The 21,507-nt window shown below is 28.7% G+C and overlaps 1 long non-coding RNA gene across 1 annotated transcript; it reads left to right on the forward strand.

The window, feature by feature from the left end:
• Positions 1-15,490: 15,490 nt before the first annotated feature.
• Positions 15,491-16,159, forward strand: LOC126720759 (uncharacterized). The gene is made up of 2 exons (XR_007653638.1): positions 15,491-15,638; positions 15,788-16,159. It is a non-coding gene; the product is annotated as an uncharacterized LOC126720759 (long non-coding RNA).
• Positions 16,160-21,507: the final 5,348 nt, after the last annotated feature.

Below are 21,507 nucleotides of genomic sequence, written 5' to 3' on the forward strand. Positions count from 1 at the left end.
TTCCTTTTGATTTCTGGTGTACTTTGAAGCTGTATTGCATTTTTTTTCTCATTGCTTCTTGTTCTTCCACTTGCAGTTGTGCTCATTCTTTTGGGAAGATTCTAAGTGATTTGACAATATACCCCAATAATTACATAATTGTCTATGATTAAGCATGCTATAGGGACACTAATCACACTCAATAATACAATGATCTAGCTGGCTCGTCCCAGACCAAATGTGAACGTGTTGCTAAAATTTGACAAAAGCGTGGAATTACCTATTGGACTATGATTGCAAGTTTGCAACCAATCATTTGAGGAAGGACTATGCTTTACTCTCCTTGAAGAAACTATGTTTTTTGACCGTAAACCGCAAACCAAAAGATTATTAGAATTAGATAAGAGGATTCTAATATTGAACAAGTTGAAGATCAGATTTCATTTTCTTTACTGATTGGATATGGTTTGTGTTTGATGTTGTTTTCTCATGGGTCAGGGGTCTTATCTTTGCCCTGTTTTAACTCTTCATTGATGTGATTGATGATGCATTTTCTTCTAAGCAAGTGAGAATCCTAGCTGTTTTCACTTGGAAGCAAAGTTGATACAAACCTCATTTGATTTTCCTAAAAGCATACCATGTCCTAGCAGTCTCTGCTGGTGGAGGGGTCCCCTTGTGCTTATTTATTTGATAATGATGGAACAGGTTTTCACACTGATGCAAAGGGGTCCCCGGAGATTTGGAAGTATTTTCCATCACACTTCATAACACAACTTGGTGGGCTACATGAGTTTGATGTATCAAATTCCAATCACTTCCTGACCTTCACTGTCCTTTGAAAAAGCTGCATGTTCTTCCTAATTAATCTATCCAATCAATCCTTAGCCTTAGGCATTAGTCCTTTTGATTTTGATTTTTTATTTTGGGTGAATACTGGAATTCATAAATAAAAGTCAGGTGCAAATAATCTTAGGATAACAAACACTTTGGCCTACACCAAAAGGGCAGGTACAATACAATACAAAACAAAACTATCATTTGAACTACTTGCTTTCGCTAATAGACCTAACGCAATGATTTCTTTTGATTGGTTTTAAAATGAGAAGACACAAAGATTTTTTCTGTGTGTTAAGTAATTTGAAGGAGGGAGAGTGGCCAAGGCCTATTAAATATAATGCAATGGTCTTAAAAATTAATCTTAAAATTATTTCAAATAAATAAAAAGCAAGACATGTGTAATGTATATAATGTAAATTCTATCGTGGGTTTCAGTTAGCTTAATTGGTAAAGTTTCCGATGGTTGTAAAAGAGAATTGGGATTCAATTTCTGTCTACACCAAAAACTGATTAGTGTCTTGGTCTAATAATAAATAGCTATTATTAGGAGTGGACGCCATAAGTTAAAACTCTCAAAAAAATAATGTAAATTCTATAAGATGATTGTGTGAAATAAAATTAAAGATTAATATAATGTCGCTTCACTTTTAAAATATTAAATTCTTATGGTCAATTGTAACGTCTAACAATCAATGCAATTGCCAATGACCTTAGATTAGGTGGCACATTATTATTATTTTTTTCAATGAAAAATTCTAGGGTTTGATTCTCCACCCCTAACTTAATACAGGCGGATTAAAATAAAATTATAGCAGAAGTTCACCTACTTGGTTGAGTTCATACTAAGTGTGTCAAGTCACATTTATATATATATATATATAGAGAGAGAGAGAGAGATAAGTTTAAGTTTAAGTTGCATCTAGTGTAACATTTTGTTGAGAGGAATACTAAGAATATTACAAATTAACGTGTCAATTTTTAAGCACAATATTAAAAAAAAAGTTGTTAAATAGTTTATTTATTATATTGTTAATGTAACACCAATTACCCTCATTACCATGTCAATTTGTAGTTTTTTTTTTTTTTTTTTTGTAAAATTGGTAATAACTTTAACACATTCTTTTTGTTAATATTACATCTTTTTTTTTTTTGAAAAATTAATATTACAGCATTTAATTTTAATTCTTTTATTGAGTTAATATTTCAAAAATTACACTGTTGTATTACACATTCTATTTATACTTAACATACATGTCAATTTTTATTTAATTTGAATGTTATTTACTTTCTGACTCATAAACACATATTTTATATTCTATATGTAATTTTAAAATAAGTAAAACTTGAAATTAAAAATTTATATATGGGATCATTATAAATTTAAAAATTGGTCATAATAGAATGTTTGGACACTTAAATTTTCCAATCAAATAACTCATTGGAAAATATTAATCAGCTGCCAAATTCACAACATGGGAATCCTATGGTCCATCACAAACTGCCATTGCCTTTTATATTCATGATCTAAGAGTTCAAATAAATGACAGAAGCTTCTTTAAATGGTTCTGAAACTTTTATTCTTATTCTTACTTTCACCAAAAAAAACTTTTATTCTTATACCACACTGTGCTCCTACTGGTTCTTATGACAAATTTTTTTCCAATTTTTTTTTTTCTAGATTTTTGTTTGTGTCAGGTTATTGCTCCCTCTCCTTTCCTTTTTTAATCATACACTTTATGTCCATCTCTCGCTCCAATTAAATGATCTTATTCTGCTCCTTCATAGAAAGGGAAAACATACTACTTGTAAAAATGGGCAATATTCTACCAATCTATCCGATCATAACCAAACAAAATAAGGAGAATTGTTACGATCATAACATTTTTATAATACTTTCACAGTAAATCTTAGATGGTAAATTGCTACTACTTCTAATTTGAATCCCCATTAAAATGACTTTATTACCTATTAATATCAACCTGTAACAACTAACCATTTAAGATTTATTGTGAACCACCGCACACCCTTGGTGCGATGGTCACTCTACAAGTTTAAGTGCTTGTTGGGTGTGGGGGGCAACGGCCGGGGTTCAATTCTCCAGGAATGAGTTTAACACACATATACACTTAGATTAAGTTAGAGTAGAAATTCTATCTTGTATAAAAAAAATAGAAAATAAAAATTATTATGAAAGTACTATAAAAATGTTGTAAACTTAGTATTTCTCCAAAATAAAAGCTCCACACTAATCTCAGTTATCATGTCTATTTTAGCATTGTAAAGATTTATACCTCCATCTTAGAATGAGGATGCCGTTAATTTATATCCTATCATTTGACAAAAAATATAAATAAAAACCAGTAACTACGATTCCAGACCAGCAAAAAAAAAAAAAAAACCTTCTTGTTAGTAAGGTATTTGGATAAGTCTTAGTAGTAGTATTTAGGTAGTGTGAATCCTCTTAATGCCAATAATAACAATTTGTACAAATCTTATCCATCCAGAAGAAAATGGACAAACTCTTGAATTTTGATTGATAGGACAATAACACAAACAGAAAGTGCTGTGGCTGAGCTTGGTTCCCGGGTCTCTCCAAACTTAGCAAGAACCGTTGTCGTCAGTTGTCACGTTTACTCATCTCAGCACATTTGGCATCAAGTCGCATCGGTATGACAGTGTTGCTTTTGTCATGCATGATAAATTGATAATAAGGTTATAACCAAGCAATTATAATGCCCAATATCACTTCATGTTGATTAGCTAGCTTTATTATCATAGTCTATTTCAAATATTAATCCAGCCATGAGCCAATAAAACTTTTACAACGTTGGTTCCAGTTAACTCAATTGATAAAATTTTGTTAACTAAAAGATTTGGAAGGATTGCCTACATCTAAAACCAATTGGTGTCTTAGCATGACGATAAAGAATAATCATAATGTAAACCTTATTTATATATTTAATTCATTCCAAGGAACTACAAATTTTACTATATAATGTTTATAAACAATGTGTTACCAACAAAAAAAAAATAATTAAGGTATTATTATATTCAAGGATGGAGCCACTCTCTGACTTTGGGGGGTGGGGGGAGGGGTTGCAATGGCTCCCAACTTAAAAAAAAATATACGGTACTAATTTTAGCAATTTTATTATATAAAAAATTACACTTTACCCCTTTTTAACAATATTACTGATTATTTTAAGAGTAAAGTTATAGCCATAAACTTTTCTATAACATTTTTATAAATTGTTGAGGTAGCGAGTTTTTATTGGTTTGTATTTAGATCCAAAACTTATACCAGTTTTTTAATTACCAATAACCAGTTACCATATCAGCAATTTATTTAAAAGTTTTAAACTTTAGCATTCTTCTCCTTTTGAAGACCATAAAAAAAATATGTATAGATCTAAAATCTAAAACGAAATATATAAGCTCAAAAAAACTAGCTCAGCAACAAAAATTACCAATAGTAAAGGCAAAAAAAAAAAAAAAAAAAAAAAGCCCAATCAATCAAGGACAAAGTTTAGTTACAAAATTGGTTGAAGCCTAAACTTACCCAATAAAATAAATATTACTATATATTTTGAAAATATAACCGTTGAATTACATGTTCTTTATGCTTATAATACACATGTCAAATTTTGTGTCAATAAGATATTATTTACTATATGATTTATAAACTTATATTTTATGCATAATTTTAAACTACAAAAACTTGCAATTTAAACAATTTATTGATGACATAACTATTAATCTTGAATTTTCTAGAAAGTTTGCAAGCATAGAGGATATAAGAAGAATATATAATCTATCGGTGGATTTGTCAAAATTCATCTCCAATAAAAAGACATTAAGTAATGTTGTAATCTTAGGCTACGATCAATTTTGTAGTTAAATTTTGTCCATCAATCAATTTATTTTTACCCAGGAATAGACGCAGACATCAATGTCAAAGAGACAACGACACACCCCAAAAAAAAAAAAAAAAAATCTCAGCGATTAAGTAGTAATAGAGCCGGTGACTGAAATCGCTATTCACAACCAGCAACAGAGCCATCCCCTAACTCCAAGTCCTGACTCCGTCATTGATTATATTTGGTTGTCAAATTAGTTTGTAAAAATAATGTAATAAGTTTGTAATATTTTTAGTATTTTCCAAGTGATAATTTCAATCCCAATATTAGCATATACCGATAAGCGAATAGTAATTTACTGGATTTTGTACGAATTGCCAACGATATAAGCCAGCCACAACTCAAGCTAGAAGCCTAGAACTAACAACTAGAAACTAACTGAGCTGTAGATGCTCTTGTTAAAAATGGTTGCAGATAAGCAGAAAATTTTGTAATCCTTCGTAATAAGTCATAACCCACTTATGGATGAATATTTTATTTGAGAATTAGATACTCAGTTACTTCAAGTCTTCAACTATTAATGTATCTTACCATTGAATATGGGATCTAAGCTTTCATTTTATCCTACAAAAAAAAATTAATTAGTGTTTTGATTTAATGATAAAAATCAATCATGATGGAGTGAACACCATAGATACGATATACTATCGTATTAATAAAAAATATAAAAGGTTAAAGTTTGACTACAAACATAGTTAGCTAATGGCAATAATTCTTACTAAAAAAATTAACATGACTATATATTTTGAAATCTAACCGTTAGATTACATGTTCTTTATGTTTTTGATGCAGATGTCAAATTTTGTGTCAATCGAATATTTATTATTCGATCTATACACTTTTTTTTATGCATAATTTTTTATTATAAAAACTTGAAATTTAAACATTTAATTGTTAACATAACTATTGATTTTTGATCTTTTAGAGATTTTGCAAGCATATATGATATAAAAAGAAAATGTAATCCAATTGTAGTTATTGATTACAATCAAGTTTGTAGTCAAATTTTGTTCAAACATAAAATAAAATAAAGAATTAGATACCTTTTATATAAGTTCTACCGGCTTACTTTAGTTCTGGCCCTTTGAAGGAATATATGAATTTCCCGTTTACCCAAAAAATAAAGAAAGAAATAATAAAGCCAAGCTAGAGCTAAGCTAATAGTTGGTACTTGGTACATGGGCAGCAAGTCAAAATCAACCTTCTTAACAAAATAAAATTAAAAAAAAAAAAAAAAAACCTTCTTAATAAAATCAAGCCTGAGCTGATCATTAATAAGTTGGTTACCTAGTTATACTTTAATTTGCTTCTTGGTGTCAATAAAAGTTTCCGAATAATTTTTGAATTTTTGAGAGGTGATAGGATTTTGGCGGAACTAGGAATTTGTCCTTAAAGGAATCGAAAAAAAAAATGATGATTAAGTAAATTTTTCTTTATATACATATATTCCTACCATGTATAATAACTAATAAGTATAAAATAGTATTGTAAACACAACTCAAAATATAAATTAAGAATTTAATTGCATTAGTATAATTTCATGAAGTTAAATTAGTTTAAGTAATTGATATATACAACTCATCACAAATATGATTATACTTCTATTCAAATGAATATGAGGAAGTGAGTTCTAGTTAGTTCAACTGGTGAAATCTTTGATAGTTGAATAAGAGATATATGATTCAATTCCTGACTATACCAAAAACCGATTGATATCTTAGTTTGATGATAAAAACCTATCATTAGAAGCAGACGCTATAAGTTGAAACTCTAAAAAAAAAATATATATATATATATATATATGAGTAAACTTAAATTTTCATATAAAAATCATATAATTTAACATTAATATTACATATATATATCTTAATTAATTAAGATTTGAAGACCATAAATATATATACTTAATGATTAAAAAAAAGTCTTGGAACCATATATGTATATAACAATGTCTATTTAAGATTTTTAAAAATATCTCTACCCTTAAGTGGCTCTGCCATTGCTCAAATAAGAAAGTCTGTAGTATACTTGATCAATTTGGACAACAAACTAAGGTTGGAGTTATAACTCAGTCATATTGCCACACTCTATAATGTCGGATGTCTAGGGTTTGAATCCCCCTCCCACTATTTACTACCAAAAAAAAAAAAAAAAAAACACTAAGTAACAAACCAAACTATTTAATTACAAGAAATGATACGTTTATAACATTTTTACAACAAATTATATGTGACAAGTTGTTATTGTTTTAATTTGAATCCACAACTTAAATTAATTTTTTGTCCATCCGTAATAGGCAATAACAACTTGCCACTTATGATTTGTTGTGAAAGTATTGTGAATATGTTGTGGACATATCATTTTCTTTAATTATACTACCTAAGTTCCAAAAGTCCCTTATCAAAAAAATAAAAATAAAAATAATACTACCTAACCTAAGTCATTAATAGTTCCAAAAGCTTAACTCAAATAATTAGGAAACATATGGGAGTAATTACTCAAATCTATTAAATTGGATTTAGTTATGGATCATCTAAATTGACTAATCGGGAATGGCAATTTATATATATATATATATATATATATTTTATTACATCATTTAATTTTAATATTTTTATTTAGCTAATGTTTTGAAAATTGCATTGTTGTATTACACATTCTATTCATACTTAACATGCATACCAAATTTTATTTAATTTGGATGTAATTTACTTTCTGACCCATTAAAAAATATTTTATATTCTATATGTAATTTGAAAATAAATTAAATTTGAAATTAAAAAAATTTATATATGAGATCGTTATAATTTAAAAATTGGTCATAATAGAAATTTTGGACACTTAATCATTGGAAAATATTAATAAGCTGCCAAAAGTACAAGGAAAAAAAATACATTAGCAAAGATAATTAGGGAAAATAAGATGTCATACATGGAGCCTAAAATTAGTCATATACATGTTAGATTATCAATTAAGAGTCCGTTGATTAAAGCAGTTAATAAAGTCCATTGAGAACTTCCAATTATACCAATTTAGGATTTGTTATAAATCATCGTAATCTTTCCAATGTCTTGCTAAATACCGGGGCGACACGATGAAATTTGAGAACTAAGGAATCTAAATTAAGGCTTTTAAAATTTTTAAATATTACTTAAATAATATTTTTTACTTAAAATTTATTTCTTTAAAACAAGAAAATACTAATTTAATTTTTGTGTAAAGTAACACAATACAAGTAAAAGAAACCGTATCTATTTGATCAATCAACCAAATACTAAAAAAATTATAATGAAATTATATTTTTGATATCTCTAAATAATTTTAATTATAAATTTATTTGGTGCTTTTCTTTTCTAATTTTTTTTATTACAATTACTATATATATACACATACCCACACACATAGAGCAACATAGAAATCAAGGAGATAACATAAATAAACATTTTGTTTCTTCCCATTCAAATAACTTAATATTTTTATATTTATGTTTATGTTTTACTTTTTTTAACAAATAATTATTAAATTTATTTTTCAAACTATAATTAATATTTATTATTAAAGATTAAAATATATTCAATTACAAGACAAATTTAACACATTTTTAATTAGTTTCGAATGACTATCAAAACTACATGGAAAAAAATACGTTAGCAAATATAATTAGGAAAAATAGGATGTCATACAAGGAACCTAAAATTAGTCATATACATATTAGATTATCAATTTAGAGTCCGTTGATTAAAACAGTTGACAAAGTCAGCAGAATACTTCCAATCTATGCTAATTTGAGATTTGCTATAAATCATCGTACTATTTTCAATGTCTTGCTAAATATAGGGCTACTTGATGAAATTTGAGGACTAATGAATCTAAATTGACACTTTTTAAAATTTTAAATATTACTTAAATAATTTTTTTTTACTTAATTTTTTTAAAACACAAAATTACTAATTTAATTTTGTGTAAAATAATTATAAATAATTTTAATTATAAATAATTTTAATTATAAATTTATTTGGTGCTTGCTTTTTCTAAAATTTGTTTTTGTTACATTTACTATATATACACACACACATAGAGCAACATAAAAATCAAGGAGGTAATATAAATAAACAGTTTGTTTCATTCAATTCAATTAACGTATATATTTATGTTTATGTTTTACTTTTTTAAACAAATAATTATTTAATTTCTTTTTCAAACTATAATTAATATTTATTATTAAAGATTAATATATAATCAATTACAAGACAAATTTAACACATTTTTAGTTAGTCTTGAATGACTATCAAAAGTACATGGAAAAAAAAAACACGTTAGCAAATATAATTAGGAAAAATAGGATGTTGTACAAGGAACCTAAAATCAGTCATATACATATTAGATTATCAATTTAGAGTCTGTTGATTAAAGCAGTTGACAAAGTCTGCAGAGAAATTTAATTTGTACTAATTTGGGATTTACTATAAATTATCGTACTCTTTCAAATGTCTTGCTAAATATAGGGGCGACTCGATAAAATTTGAGGACTAAAGAATCTAAATTGAAGTTTTTAAAATTTTTAAATATTACTTAAATAATATTTTTTTACTTAAAATTTATTTTTTAAAAACACGAAATTACTAATTTAATTTTTACGTAAAGTAATACAATACAACTAAAAGAAACCATATCTACTAAATTAATCAACCAAATAATAGAAAATTATAATGAAATTATATTTTTGATATTTCTAAAGAATTTTAATTATAAATTTATTTGATCCTTCTTCTTTTTTTTTTTTTTTTTTTTTTTTTTTTTTTTGGGTTACATTTACTATACATACACTGAGCAACATAGAAATCAATGAGGTAATATAAATAAACAGTTTGTTTCATTCAATCAAAATAAATTATTATGTTTATGTTTATATTTTAATTTTTAAACAAATAATTTTTAAACTTTTTTTCAAACTATAATTGATATTACTTATTAAAGTTTAACATATAATCAATTACAAGACAAATTTAACACAGTTCTATTTAGTTTCGAATGAGTGTCAAAAATATAAGGAAAAAAAAAATATGTTAGCAAAGATAATTAGGAAAATAGGATGTCATACAAGGATCCTAAAATCAATCATATACATATTAGATTATCAAGAGTCCATTGATTAAAGAAGTTGACAAAGACAACAACTAAAATTACGAAGAGCTTCCAATCCATACTAATTTGGGATATGTTATAAATTATCGTACTCTTTCCAATGGTTTGCTAAATACAGGGTTGACTCGATGAAATTCGAAGACAAAGGAATCTAAATTGAGACTTTTTATATTTTTAAATATTACTTAAATAATATTTTTTTTACTTAAATTTTTTTTTTAAATTCAAAATTACTAATTTAATTTTTGTTTAAAGTGACACAATACAACTAAAAGAAATTGTATCTATTACATTAATCAACAAAATACTAGAAAATTATAATAAAATTATATTTTCGATATCTCTAAATAATATTAATTATAAATTTATTTGATGCACACAAGATCCTGATTAAGTTTATCTAAAAAAAATGGCATAGTAGCGTAAACTTTCACATCATTGTCTCACGGATACCATGGATGGAAATTACGATTCCAGCACAGCTGAATCTAAAGGAACTGGTATACCTACACCGGTTTGAGTGTAACCCTATTCTTCTTGTCATGATCGCAGTTGCTAAGCTTTGAAAGAAACAAGTAGAGAGATATAGAGAGAAGGAGCATATTGTAAAAGCTATTTAGCGTAGGCTAGAGATATGCTAAAATATAATTGTGTTAAAAAAATTGAAGGGAATTGCAAATAATGGGTATTAATTTGAAGGGTTTGAATAGCTGATGGAATTGCTAGGAAAGTGAAAGAGTCAAGAGAGGGAGGCTGAACTAAAGTGAGACTTTACGGTATTTTACTCAATTGGAGAGAGAGAGAGAGAGAGAGAGAGAGAGAGAGAGAGAGAGAGAGAGAGAGAGAGAGAGAGAGAGAGAGAGAGAGAGAGAGAGAGAGAGAGAGAGAGAGGTGCAAGTTGAAAAAAATAAAAATAAAAAGGAGAAATCTCATGTTTTTCTGCATAAGATCTTTAGTTATATATATTTTAAGTAATATTACACCACTCAATATTTTATAATAGGATGTAAATTTTGAAAAATCTACCATTGGATTACACTATCTTCATATATGCAAAATTTCGAGGTGATCGAATATCAATAACCATGTTATCAGTCAATTGTTTAAATTTGAGTTTTTGTAATTTAAAATAATGCATAAAAATGAGTTTATGGATGAAATGGTAAATAACATCCGATTAGCATGAAAATTGGCATATATCTTAAGAACATATAGAACATGCAATCCAACGGTAAGATTTCTAAAATATGAAGTCGATAACAAGTTATTGGATAGTATAACATGTTATTGGATAGTATAACATTGCAATCCAACGGTAAGATTTCCAAAATATGAAATCAATAACAAGTTATTGGGTAGTGTAACTCTAAGCAATGTTATACCACTCAATATTTTTTAATTGGATATGAATTTTGACAAATCAACTATTGGATTACATTATCTTTGTATATTCTCCATGTTTGCAAAGTTTCAAAGTAATCAATAATCAATAACCATGTCATCATTCAATTGTTTAAATTCAAGTTTTTGTAGTTTACAATATTGCATAAAATATGAGTTTATAGATCGAATAGTAAATAATATCTGATTGGTATAAAAATTAGCACGCATATTAAAAACACATAGAATATGCAATCCAATGGTGAGATTTTCAAAATATGAATTCAATAACAAGTTATTGGGTGGTGTAACATTACTTAGAGTTACACCAGGTATAACTTGAATCCAACCCATTTATACATATATACACACACTTTTCTCTCTTCAAATTTTTTCTACCTTCTTTTTAAAGATAATTTAGACAAAAGACATAGGGGACGGAGAGGGAGGGAGTGAAAATTTTTCTACATTTTAAATTTCTTCTCTATTCTTTGTTTTCCATCTTATAATACAAATATCTAATGCTTCTAACATATATTGAGTGATAAAATATATATCTACATTTTGATTCACTTTTTAAAGGTAATTAAATTTTTTTTTTTGTTGAACCAAGTTTTTATTGATATCTCATATCACAAGCTATTGCAAAATCTACTATAACATTTTAAAACTCATTCCTTACTCCATATTTCCTTGGAAATTGATCACTTATTTTCCCAACCTGACTATCAAGGCTTCCCAACGTGCATGTATGTGTACATGTACTATTTCATAAAATAAAATAAAATGTAAAAATTTGTTCTAATATATATATTTATATGTTTCAGTTGTGTTAAATTCTTTGATTCATGGACTAATTCTATTGTAGTCTTTAAAAATTTTATACACTCTTCTACTAGGTTAAGATATTTGCGATAAGGTATATGGTAGATATTATTGGAACCAGTCAACTTCATTCTAAAAGTGCATCTAACCAATGGTCCTACGAAACATATTGTTTTTTTGTCTATGCAGCGAAAAAGAAGAAGAAGAAGAAGAAGAAAGGTTTTTCTGTTTTTAAATCTTTGGAAACCCCTATGCAATGTCAATTTTCATTTGCCTTCACAAACCACTTTTAAACCATCACATTCTTTTTACTGTTGGAGCTTGATTTGTGCTTTTTCTTAGTGTTGGTCCTTTTCCCCATCAAGAGCTCTTATTGCTTTGTTATGCCAGGCTTGTCAGCCAAAGTTAGCCACAGCAATTGGTCAACCTTATCCATAGCATTCTTAATTCAAAAGAAAATGACGAATGAAGAGTAAAAAAAAAATCATTTGTTGCATCACTTTCTCCCTATCCCTAACTTTCCACAAAATCCAAATGCTCATTAAATTTTCATTATTCTGATGATTTGTATCTTTTAACCTTGAGTTGCATCAATTAATATTCATCTTGCTTAGTACTATATATAGTTTTTCTCAATCTTATGTGTATGTGCCGCTCGACCTGGAATTACAGCACTCTCATTTTCAGCTCTTTTAGTCACCCGTTAGCTCTAAAACAATTTCTCTTCTTGTTTTTGCATCACCTTTGTGTTGATTCTTTAAATTTACTTAAAAGTATAATTAGTTATTAGTTGTATTTTAAAAACATAATTAAAAAAATAAATACATATGAATAAGCCAAAATATATATATATATATATATATATCAAAAGCGCTGCATCCAAACATTTTATAATTTAGCTTTTGGGGGTTTTAGTTAATTCATTTGGTAAAATTTTAGATGGTTGAATAAGAGATTTGAAATTTAATCTCCACCTACACTAAAAACCAATTGGTATCTTGGTTTGATGATAAATAGCACAATAATTAGAAGTAGACGCTATATGTTAAAATTTTATAAATAAATAAAAAATCTAGCTTTTGGTTTATTTTATGATTTATAATTTCTTTTTTTAAAAAGCTTTAAAATGTTGCATATAGACTAAGAAACTTAAAAATTCAAGTATCTTGTAACTTAACTAAAACATCATAGTATTTTTAACAAAAATGTTCAAATTCAAATCCACTCACTCGTTATAATTATCAAATTGATATTAAAAAAAATTTAATAAAAAAAGGGAAACCAAACATACACTTGAGCCTACTCTTATCCAATAGTTTTTTACACGTTGGATATGACATGATCTTATCCATTACATAAATATATTAAAATGTGAAAAGGGAATTAGGGACTCCCCATGCCTAGGTTGTATTGTATTTGTATGTATGTATATATTTACAGACATGCCTTTTTTGCGCAATCGGCGCAAACCGCTGTCGTCGACTATGGTTTTTCCTAAATTTACAAAACTCTTATTGGATACCAAAACCAAAATTGAGGAGAACCCATGTGGAAGGGTTTGGCTTTGTGACAAAATCTCCACGTGCATAGAATTTTTCACTGGACCATTGAAGACGAAGCATTTCGTCAAGCTTCCATACTTGTGGGACACCATTCTCTCGTGGCCTTTTCTCACTGATAGTACATACTCTGATATACAAATACAAGTTGCACCCTTTACTATATATATACTTTTTATTATCTCATCGATCTTCATCACAGAATGATGTGTTTTCAAGAATTATTTCCCTCAAATCCGTGACTACAAGATAGACTGAGCAAATCTTTTGTATATACTGCAGGATATATAGAACTAGCTAGACTATATATGTCATGTCATTATAACAAATTCAAAAGTTGAATTTCAAATCACATAACATAAATTTCTACTATGTGGTAAAACTTTTTCCCTGTTTTAGATAAGAATAACTTATCGTTAAAAGTCGCCAAAAAAGTCTTTGTGATTTAAACAAAGTTGTTGTCAAAGCATGGAAAGGCAGAGCAAGTAGAGGATTCTTATAAGTTCTCATTAACGTGGTACAGCTGGGTTACATTAAAAACTTTAAATTAGGTTTTACTGTAAGAACCGAAAAAAACAATCTAGAATGAAGACTGTTTCCGGCATATTTTAGCTTTGAAAAAGCCAGCCTTGAATTTATTTTCTCTGAAATATAGCTGTGTCAATTGACTGAGTACATCTTGTGGCTATTAAGTCAAGTTCTTAATTGCTTGTAAGTTAAAAACTGATAGTGTCCTTGCAATATAGTTATTACAAGATCTAGTACAATACAAATTCCAGTATCTAATACAATGAACCAAATATTTTCCAAAGTGATGCAAGAAATGTCATTTTCACATGTGTACTGTTTTATAGCTAAACATGTGGTTCTAATTTGGTTGATTGGTAAAATTTCTCATCATCATCGAATTAAAGGATTAGATTCAAATTTCACTTACATTAAAAATAAAGTTATTGATGTTTTGACTTGACGGTGAAAAATAATCATAATAAAATATTATAGGTCATATATTTTCGAATCTTATTGTGTTTATACAAAGTAATGAATGATATAAATGAAAGAGACGGCATTTTTTTATTATTATTATTTATTTACAAGATAAAATTTTTACTATAGATGTGTAACTTCCTCTTGGAGATTTGAATCTCGGCTCCCTCCCAAGCTAAACTTCTTATATACTTACCCAAAAAATAGGAAGTTACCCAAAACGAAACTGCCTCTTAATTGAGTTATTAATGTTTATATTGTCACTCTACCAAACCCTTTGCAATCTTGGTTTGCTAAACTTCTTATATACTTACCCAAAAAATAGGAAGTTACCCAAAACGAAACTGCCTCTTAATTGAGTTATTAATGTTTATATTGTCACTCTACCAAACCATTTGCAATCTTGGTTTCTCTCCTGTGACTGGGTCAAGTGATGAGTCAAGCAGGCACCGATTGGACTCACCAATCCGAGCCTTAATTGACTTGGGAGATAGAAAAAACAATGGGCTCGTACTATGGGTGCCTGACTAGTTACAGTAGCTTATGTATGTCAGTTTGTGCGTGACTGCGTGTAAAAGCCCCCACCATGAATTTATCAAATTAAAAAGATGACTTGTTTTTGTCACTTAAACAATTGTCCGGTTGTAAAATAGACCCCACAATTTTTCTAGCACCGGAAAACAACGACCTTGCACCCACTCTCTCTTACCCTTTTAAGTACTCCACACTTTGTGAGTGTAAATTAAGTCTCCTCCTCTCTAATTCTCTCTCTCTCTCTCTATCTCTCTCTCTCTCTCTCTCTCTCTAAAAAAAAAATGAAGAAGATCAATATGATACTTAGGAAGTGCAAGAGCTTGTCAAGGCAACTAGGGAGATCTTCATCATATAGTAGCCTAAGGTCCAAATCCTCAAGAGATGAATTATGGGGTGGTGGTGGTGGTGGTGACCACATGCAAGATCATGATCATGAGCACCATGAAACTATATTCGTGGGAAGCACAAGAAAGAGGTACGTTATTAGCTCCAAGTATTTAAGCCATCCTCTTATAAATGCTCTAATAGACAAGACCAATAAGCAAAAAGCAGGAGAGGAGAACAATAATATTTTGGTGGTTAAGTGTGAAGTTGTTTTATTTGACCATCTTTTGTGGATGTTAGAGAATGCGGACCCAAATCTTAGCTCTGAGTCCTTGGAAGAATTGGCTGAGCTCTATCTTTCTTGATGAGGCCCATGCAACTATAGCCTATATCTCAAGGTCCGGTCTGGTCAGAAAGAAAGAAAGCTTAATGGATATTCATGTTAGGTTGTGACTGCATCTGAGAACTTGTAATGGTTCAAATTTTCATTCTTCCATGGTGCAATTATATGTCATTCTTATTATTGATATCTGTCCTAACTCGATCTTTGGAATCGATGGACCCACTGCTTGATGAATGAATATCATGAAATGGGTTATTCATCATTGTATTAATGGTTTTTTTTTTGGTTGTTGATAGGAATTGTATTAATGGTTTTTTGTTTTGGTTTTATTTCATTATATTCTTTATCCTTACTTTTAAATTAATAATAAAGTTTACTTAAGCAGCTAAATTTTCATGTCTCACCATATTGGTAATGCATTTTTAATTTTGTTGAACAAGTTGGTGTATTAGACACACTACCTTTCTCTTTGAATCAACTACAAATTTTAGAGGCAGTCCTCTTTTATCAAATCCATCTATACCTCTAAGTTGAAAACCCTAGATCTCTCTCTTATCAATGAGAGAGAGAGGGGAAAGAGAAAACATAGTGATGGGATAATCACAAATGAGTGGCACACTTGATCCTTAATCAAGCTTTATGAAGTGGAAATGAGTTATTCGAATTTTTTCTTACCTTCTGTTGGTAGCACAATAGCATATATTCACTTATCCAGAAAAAGGTATAATAATAGAATATATGCTAGAGGATTTGAAGCATAGAAGGTCTCCGGCTGGCTCTTCCAAAGTCCAAACGCCAACCCTAGAAGCATGGTATATTAGTGTGTGTGGAAGGTTTGTACAATAACCATGATATTATCATTAAAGAGAAAATATTTTGGTAGCAATGATATTTATTACTTTGAACTTCCAATCAATTTGGTCATTATCGTTAAATCACTTTTATTTTTGTGTGCATTTTCATGCGCTTTCTCCAAATACCAAAAAAAAAAAAAAAAAAAAATCAAATTTATTAATCTCCAATTCTGGAAGACACAAATATCAATTCAGAAACTAAAACAAATCCTTATTTGAATCTAGAATTACTACTATTTGAAAATAGTAGGCACCAAATTAAGAGCAAATTAAAAATAGCATGGACCAATTTGATTGCAACCAAAATATAGGGACCAAATTAACTAGAAAATGAAAATAAAAAAGACTGAATTGAATGCAACTAAAATGACCATGCAGACATCAAATTGACAGTAACCCTAATATATAAGAATGAAAATGGTATTTTGCCTACTATTAATTTATTATTATTGAGCTCTTATGGGCTTGTATTGGTTATGTTTCTTTATTATACGGGCGGGCCATGATGGGCTCTTAATACGTGTTTTTGTGAGTTTATAAGGTTTACTGTTCTGAAATGTGTAGGTGATGGGATCTTAATGCGTTTTGAGTTTAAGGTTTACTGTTCCGAAATTAGGCCCATAAAGAGAAAAAGTATGAACTTTCGTATTCATTTAAAATGATTCAATTTCGACATTTTGAAGTTGTTGTATGATAGGATAGCTTCACTATCAATGTTATTAACTACATCTTTTTCAATATAGACAATTAAGCAATCATTAAACTACTGATCTCCCTTTCAATTACCAACATTTTCCCTAAATAAGTAACAACTTAAACAATATGCATTACCTTTTTGAAAAAATGCATCACATAAATCCAACATATTTGGCTAAAAGACTAAAGCAAGTACTAACAGATTAGCCATTTGAAAAAAAAAAAATGCATTTTTTAATAATAAAAAAATAGCGATTTTAAAATATGCCATTTAAAAACACAATTTAAAAAACACAACTTAAACGTTTGATTTGGGCTTTTAGGCTAATTTGTTTATTTGGGCAATTTTTGAAAATGCTATGTTCACAATATTTTTGCAACACTTACACAACAAAGCCTAAGTGGTAAGTTTTTACTAGTTATAATTTGAACATACTACTGAAATTATTTTTTTATCCACTAGTAACAACTTGCTACTTAGGAATTATTGCGAAAATGTTATGAAAATGTTGTGAACATATAGCATTTCTCGCAATTTTTGGTTAAACATTCAACAGGCCAAAATTTCAGAAAAGTTGAATTTAAATTTTAACAGGCTCAAATTTTTATTTGAGGTGTTCAAATCTTTTTAGGGTGGTCAAGCTTTTTTTTTACTAGGTGGTCAACAACCCATATTTATTTAAAATTCAATTTTTTTTAAGGTATATTAAAAAAAAATTCAAGTCAGGATGGTCACGTCACCCCTATTACATATAAAACAAAAGTTCAAACAGGATTTATCAAAGAATATAAGTTTTGAAAAAAATTGTGGGTAAGTCATTGGAAAACAAATAATACATCCAAAATTAACAATGTCAATTGTAAAAGAAAATAATGCAAATAAAAAAATAAGGATGATAAATAAATAAATATATATATATATATATATAAATATTACATAAACCCCACACTCACGTGCAAAAGAGGTGGGGGTGTCTTCAAAAATTATGGCAGCAAAGAGTGGGTAAGATGCTTAAAATGTGGGACGTGTTTATCAAGAAAGAAGAAGAGAGTGGGTCTGTAGCAAATAGTCTCTTGCTATGTTCAAACAACTTAGCTATTAGCTACAACCCGCAACACGTCACATAGACAAAGGAAAACAAAAATGGAAAACGTGAAAGAAGGATTGCCATATGTCTTTTGCAGTTTCAACTTCTCTATAAATTGAGATGACCAAAACATTTGAAATGGTGGGCACGAAGAAGGATTCAAGAAGTCAAAAGAGAGTAGAGAGTCAAGAAGGTTTTAGCTAGTACACAGCAGACCAGACTAGACAAATTACACGGAGAGAAGTTAGGGAAAAAAAAAAAAGTTTTACCAAGTTAATAAGCGGACATAAGTCACAGAGGGCTTCACGAAGATAAAAAAATAAATAAAGAGAAGTTGAAAAAAGGCTTGTGCTTTCCAATTTACCGAAGCAATAGGTTTGTATTGTATGGGGCTTCACAAGTCCTATTGTTCTGTAGCCCTCTCTCTCCTCTTTCCAAAACTGAACTTTTGTAGATTCGGATTTCATGAAGAGTTACTAACTCCATACATGGAATCTGGAATCCTTGACTCCCTCAGCAGATCTTATTAGAAAATTACCAAGTAAATTTTTTTGCCAAACTTCTATCCAATGACTTCTATCCAATAATTTTTTTGCCAAACTTATTAAACAAATCAATGGAGTCCTTGATTCTACTACAATTAATTTTATAGAATTTTTTACGCCACCACATCAAACAATTAAATAAAGTCCTTGACTCTACCATTTCAAATAATTCAATGGAGACCACTGCACACCTTGGTGCGATAGTCATTTCACAAGTATTAAGTACTTGTAGAGTGTAAGGGGCAAGAGCCGAGATTCAAGACTTCAGGAGTGAGCTTTACACAGATATACACTTAAATTAAGTTAGAGTAGAATGTTTATCTTATAAAAAAAAAAAAAAAAAAAAATTCAATGGAGTCCTTGATTCCATCAATTTAAACAATGGAGTCCTTGACTCCATTATTTAAACAAATCAATAGAGTTCTTGACTCTACCAATTTAAACAATTTGGAGTTCTTGACTCCACCAATTTAAAATAATATGTTTCAATGGAGTCCTTGACTCCCTAAATTATTTTAAATAGAGTGGAGTTTCTAATTCCTTCAAATTAATTTAATGGAGTATATAATTCCAATATGATTAATTCACTTGGATTCCTAATTCCTCAACCAAAATTTGAGTTTCTAATTCCCAAAATAAAATGATCAAAAAATTGGTTTGAGAGAAATTTCCAATTCCAAGTCTCGAAATATTATCGTAAAAATAAAATTGCTTCAAAGGAATTTTCAATCCCTCAATTAAATTTAGGAACTTCCATCAAAATATCATTATTTGTTAAAATTCCTACAAAGAGCCAAATGAAAGAAAGGACATTTTTTTAGACATTCAATTTCTCAATAAAGAGTGCCGTTTGTTCAATTTCCACAAGAACATGGGTCCTTAATTCATCCTTGAGATTAAAATAAATTTTCATCCAAAAACAAAATTAAGTCAATGCTTAAATAAATACCAAGCATTTGACTTAAATGTCCATAATTTAAAGTGGACAAAATCATATTTGAGGATTTTAAATCTAAAACCTCAACTTAAGAACTACAAATTAGCTTGATCCCCACCAAGGGTATATATGCAACCTAAATGCATTATTGGGTGTAGTCACAAATAAATAAAAATACATATCCCCTCAAACAGAAAATAAACTTATGTGCGAAGACGACATGGTTGGAATCTAAGGGATTTCCCTTGAAACAAAGTGTTATGATTAAGAGATACATTATCTGGAATGGGCACTACTCACATCAATAAAACTCATATGCCCAAATGCCTATAGGTGAAATTATGTTTGATGGATTTTATTTCAACACAAATATTTTTGTCAAACAACAAATGTAATAGGAGAGAACCTATGGTGCCCAATGTCTCATTCACTGATACAAAGGTTAGGCTAAAGCACATGTTCATAATCCAATTTGGCATATTTGCTAAGTTTCTCACAAAAAAACAAATCGGTTATCTCATAAATTTTTGTATTGTGAACTCTTGGAGTATACTTCAAAACTGAGATAAAAACCAATTATATTTCAAATTGGATTTTAATTTTGATATAATTTTATGCCATATGTCTAGTCTAATTACCTTAATTTTGCTACCAACATAGGGAGCCGTACATTCATTTTTCTTGGCTCAGTTGCCAACCGTGGGAACACTAATTGTTGTGATTGAAGGACATCATTTCATTATAACAAGGTGGCCGATCACTGAAGAACTTAAATTTGACTGAGAATGCCCAAGACTCAGAGAGAATGAGGCTTATAATTTTACACTTAATCCAGTATCCCTTAACCATACACGAAAGTTCTAAAAAACAAATACCCAAAAGTGGAAGAAATACTCTAAACACCTTTCCAAAAAATAGAGGGAAGCAATCTTTGCAAAAAATTTAATCAAAATCCTTTGTGTGTCCTGATCATTTACGATACAAAAGGATTTTACAGTTTTTTTTCTCCAAAACCCCAATTTGTGTCTTGTACAAGTTTATGTTTATGTTTATATATATATATATATAAAGTCAAAGATAAAAGAAAATCCAATTAGACTATAAAATTGAAGTCCAATTTTATGCTATATGTCAAATCAATTTCTTACTTTTGGTGCAATTATTTATGTTTTATCACTCATTGGAACAATCAAGGATTTTGTTAGTTTTATATTAAAGGTGAAACCACTTTTATATATATATATATATATATATATAAAAGAGTTTTATGTCATATTGAACTTTTAGTTTTAACTTTTATATACTTTGAGACAACTCATTTATTTTATTTTGTTTTTTGTTTTTTAATTTAAAGAACCTTATCATTTGAAAGAGGGTGTATTGTTTTGAATTTGAATAAATATAATTCAACTATAATTTCTTTTAAAAGTAAACTATAAATTGGCAAGAATATGATCAAATGAGAAATAACAATGAAGTAATACTAATAAACTACACCATATTGCTAGAGCTATAACTATGTGATATCAAATCTAAGATGCTGACGACACAATAGAC

This window comes from Quercus robur, chromosome 4, assembly GCF_932294415.1.
Source record: "Quercus robur chromosome 4, dhQueRobu3.1, whole genome shotgun sequence".
Lineage (NCBI taxonomy): Eukaryota > Viridiplantae > Streptophyta > Magnoliopsida > Fagales > Fagaceae > Quercus > Quercus robur.